A 4502-nucleotide genomic window follows, 5' to 3' on the forward strand; every position below is an offset into this window, starting at 1 on the left:
CATGAAAAATAAGGACTCCAACTCTACAACGTGTGAACACATATGGGTGTGGTGGAAAGATGTGCCAGCTCAGAAATTAAAGCTAAAACTGGTCCTGTCAATAAAATACCTGTGGTTCTCACAGAAGAAAATGTACAATTATTCTTTAGGGATATTTTGACATTCTAAAGCACGTAAGACACGGGGGAAAAAACAATTCCCCTGAAGATGAGTTCAGACATAAATTTTGTCATTTCACACAAGGTAATAATGTATTATGAGAGAGAATCAGCAGAATCAAGAGCTAATAGAACAATTTAAAAGACGATATTAAATCAATATGTTTAAAATAATTAAAGAGAGTCAAGAAGCAATAGAAACCATAATCTAGAAGACAAAATGAAACAAGAACAAGGAAATTTGAACAGAGAACCAAACAGAAGTTTAGTAATAAAATCAAATAAAGTCATTGCAATTTAAAAATGCATTTAATGATTTAAACAGCATTTAGACACAGCTAAAGATATATTCATGAACTGAAAGATTATCTAAGGAAATAATCCAGAATGCAGCCCTGAGAGATAAAAAGATGGGAAATGTGAAATAGAGGATGGGAAATATGAAACAGAAAGTTAAGAAATGTGAAGCTAGACTGAGAAGTCCAGCTTGTTTCTAGTAGGAATTCCTGAAGGTGATAATGAGAAAATGGAAAAGTGATAGTATTAGAAGATATATAATGGCTAATAATATTTTAGAACAGATGAAAAATATGAATATTCAGATTTAAAAAGCACATGTAGTCTCAAGTGTAATAAACAATTAAATCTACAATTAGATATATCATAATGAAACTGCAACACAAATACAAAGAGAAAAATTTTAAAAGTAGTAAGAAAGACAAAAATACCTACAAAAGAATAGCAGTTGGACATTTAGCAGCCTTCTTACTACCAACGGTAAAGGCTGGAAGACAATGGAATATTTTCAAAATGCTAAGAGAAAATATTATCATCCTAGAATTCTATCCCACTGTAGAATCCCACATCAGGCAACACTGGTAGCAAAATAAAGACATTTTCAGGTAAACAAAGACTAAGAGTTTATCAGTCACAGACCCTTATTGAAATAATTACTAAAAGCTAAACTTCAGGAAAAAGGAAATGGAATCTTGAATGAAAGAGTGGTGGAAAAGAAGCTATAAGTGAGCAGAGGAGCATACGGGTAGAAAACACAGGTGGATTAGTCAGCTTGGGGTGCCACAACAAAACACTATAGCTGAGTGCAGTGCCTGTATATGTCTATAGTCGCAGCTACTTCGTAGGCTAAGACCGGAAGATTGCTTGAGTCCAGGAGTTCGAGACCAGCCTGGGCAACATAGTGAGACCCTGCCTTTACAAAACAAAAACCAACCATAGACTGGGTGGTTGAACAACTGAAATTAATTTTTTCACAGTACTGGAGGCTGGAAGTCTGAGATCTAGATGCCAGCATGGTCAGCTTCTGAGGGGTGCTCCTTTCCTGGCTTGCAGATGGCCACCTTCTAGCTGTGTCCTCACAAGGCTTTCCTTGGTGCATGCAGAGAGAGAGGAGAGAAGAGACAGAAAAATCTCTTCTCTTTATAAGGGTACTAAGCCCATCAAAGGGGCTTTTCCCTTATGTATTAGTCTGTTTTCACGCTGCTGATAAAGACATACACAAGACTGGGTAATTTATAAAGAAAAAGAAGTTTAATGGACTCACACAGTTCCAGGTGGCTGGGGAAGCCTCAGAATCATGGCAGAAGGCGAAAGGCACATCTTACATGGCGGCAGACAAGACAGAACGAGAGCTAAGTGAAAAGGGAAACCACTTATAAAATCATCAGATCTTGTGAGACTTATTTACTACCATGAGAACAGTATGGGGGACACCACCCCATGATTCAGTTCTCCCACCGGGTCCCTCCCACAACATGTGAGAATTATAGGAGCTAAAATTCAAGATGAGATTTGGGTGGGGACACAGTCAAACCATATCACCTTACGACCTCATTTAAACCTAGTTTCTTCCCAAAGCCTCCATCTTCAAACACCATCATATGAATTTTGAGGGAACATAAACATTTACTTCACAGTACTAGGTAAATCTAAATAAGCACTAATTGTAGGAAAATGGAATAAAAACAATAATGAGCAATGGCAGTAGAAACAAAACAAATATTTGACAACAGCAGAATGGTGGTAGAAGTTCAAGTTTTCTAAGGTCATTGTATTATTTGATGGGAGACTGACATTTTATTTACCCGTGGACATTGTTAAGTGAAGAATTCACATTAAAAAGTTGTGAGCAACTTCTAAAAGAATAAAATAACAAATCGAACATCCAAACAAGTAAAATAAAAAGGGGAAATAAAGCAAACTTAATCCACAGATAAGTTGGCAAATTGCAGCCCAGGAGCCAGATCTGGCCCATCACCTCCTTTAGAGCAGACAGCCCACGACTAAGCATGGTTTTACATTTTAAGTGGTTAAAAAAATCAAAAGAAGAACATTTCATGACACATCAGAATTATCTGAAATTCAAATGTCAGTGTCTATAAGCGAAGTTTTATTGGAACACAGCTACACTCATTTCTTCACATCTTGTCTGGAAAAGTGACAGAGCCCGTATGGGTATAAAGCCAAAAATACTCACTTTTTTGGTCCTTTACGGAAAAAGTTTGCATAGTCAGGCATGGTGGCTTAGGCCTGTAATCCCAACACTTTGGGAGGCTGAGGCAGGCAGATCATGAGGCCAGGAGCTCAAGACCACTCTGACCAACATAGTGAAACCCTGTCTGTACTAAAAATACAAAAAAATTAGCCAGGCGTGGTGGCACGCACCTGTAATCCCAGCTACTCAGGGGGCTGAGGCAGGAGAATCTCTTGAACCCAGGGAGGCAGAGGTTGCAGTGAGCTGAGATCGTGCCACTCACTTCAGCATGGGTGATAGAGTAAGATTCCGTCAAACAAAACAAAACAAAACACCCAAAAACATAAAGTTTGCCTACCTCTGCAATAGAAATTAGGAAAACAGAAAAATGCTGCAGCAAGATGTTCAATTGTGACCAAGTGTGCTAGTGTTGGGAGTCATCAACATCATCATCATTGTGACTACAATCAAGAATTAATTTTGAAGCCTATTTCCTGAAAAGCTTTGTTAAGCGAAAAAGTCCCACACACAGTTGGAAATACAGACTGGAGGGAGGAGTGAAATCAGAGCTGTCCTCTCAGTTCTTTTGGGGTCCAGCTTTGCCCCTGCACTGTCTAGGAACCACCTAGGGGTCACAATATTTCACCATGGGCTGCAGCATCCTGGACTATTAGGCTGGCCTGGGCCGCACTGAGGGGCTGCAGCATCCCAGACTGTTACGGTGGCCTGGGCTGCGCTGAGGCCCACAGTCCTGAACACTTCTCCCCTTAAGTTGCAGGGTGCCGTCATGGTCACTTCCTGTGTCCAGATGCTGGTGGGCTTCTCAGGCCTCATTGGCTTTCTCATGGGTTTCATCGGCCCCTTGGCCATTGCTCCAACTATCTCCCGGGTGGCCCTGCCCCTCTTCGATTCTGCAGGCAATAATGCCAGGATCCACTGGGGGATTTCTGCCATGTAAGTGCTCCCTGGGGAGGGAGTGCCATGTACGTTCTCTTTGGTGGAGAATCACCCAGAAAGAATAATGGAGATCCTGGATATTGGTAAACTCTTGTGGTTTACAAAGACTTTCATGAATGTTGTCAAACCTTAAAAAGCATCAAAGTTGTTACCTATAATTCATCATCACTGCTCATTATTATTATCCTATTTGTATTCACAATGAGGTGGAGGTTTCAGTGAGCCAAGATTGCACCACTGCACTCCAGCCTGGGCAACAAGAACAAAACTCTGCCACACGCACAAAAAAAAGAAAACAGAAAAAAAAAAAAAAAAAGAAAAAGAAAAGAAAGGAAAACAGATTCACAGGTGTTGGGAAAAGCTGAGTGTTGGGAGAAGCTGAGGCAGGGCTTGCATGTCTGACATAATGTAAAAGAGTCTTTGAACATGTCTAGGGTCCAGGGTCTAAAACCCCTTGTGGCCTTTGGAACACCAGGCTCTGTGCTAAAGGGTGGAAGGCTACCCTGACGCACCATAATCTAAGCCCAGGGCATAAAATCCCTCATGGCTTGGATAGAATCCAGGGCTCGTGGCTCTGGAATGTGTCTAGACTCCCTGGCTCCTTGCTCTCCCAGGATCAACTGTATCTTGAGTTAAAAGAACCTGCTTTCCATTATCTCAAGTAGCAGAGCAAATGCTAAACGATCAGAGCTGTAAATCATGTGCTTAATGCAACGTGCTCTTTCGACCTCCACATTCTCACCACCTGTTTCTCTGTTGGATTACCAATAAATAGCATGGGCTTCCAGAGCTCGGGGCCTTCGCAGCTTCCACAATCGCAATGGCCCCCTGGTCCCACTTGTCTCTCTCAAACTCTTTTCTCAATCCTTTGACTCCACCAGACTTTGTTGCCCCCA

Source organism: Macaca nemestrina, chromosome 4 (genome assembly GCF_043159975.1).
Source record: "Macaca nemestrina isolate mMacNem1 chromosome 4, mMacNem.hap1, whole genome shotgun sequence".
Lineage (NCBI taxonomy): Eukaryota > Metazoa > Chordata > Mammalia > Primates > Cercopithecidae > Macaca > Macaca nemestrina.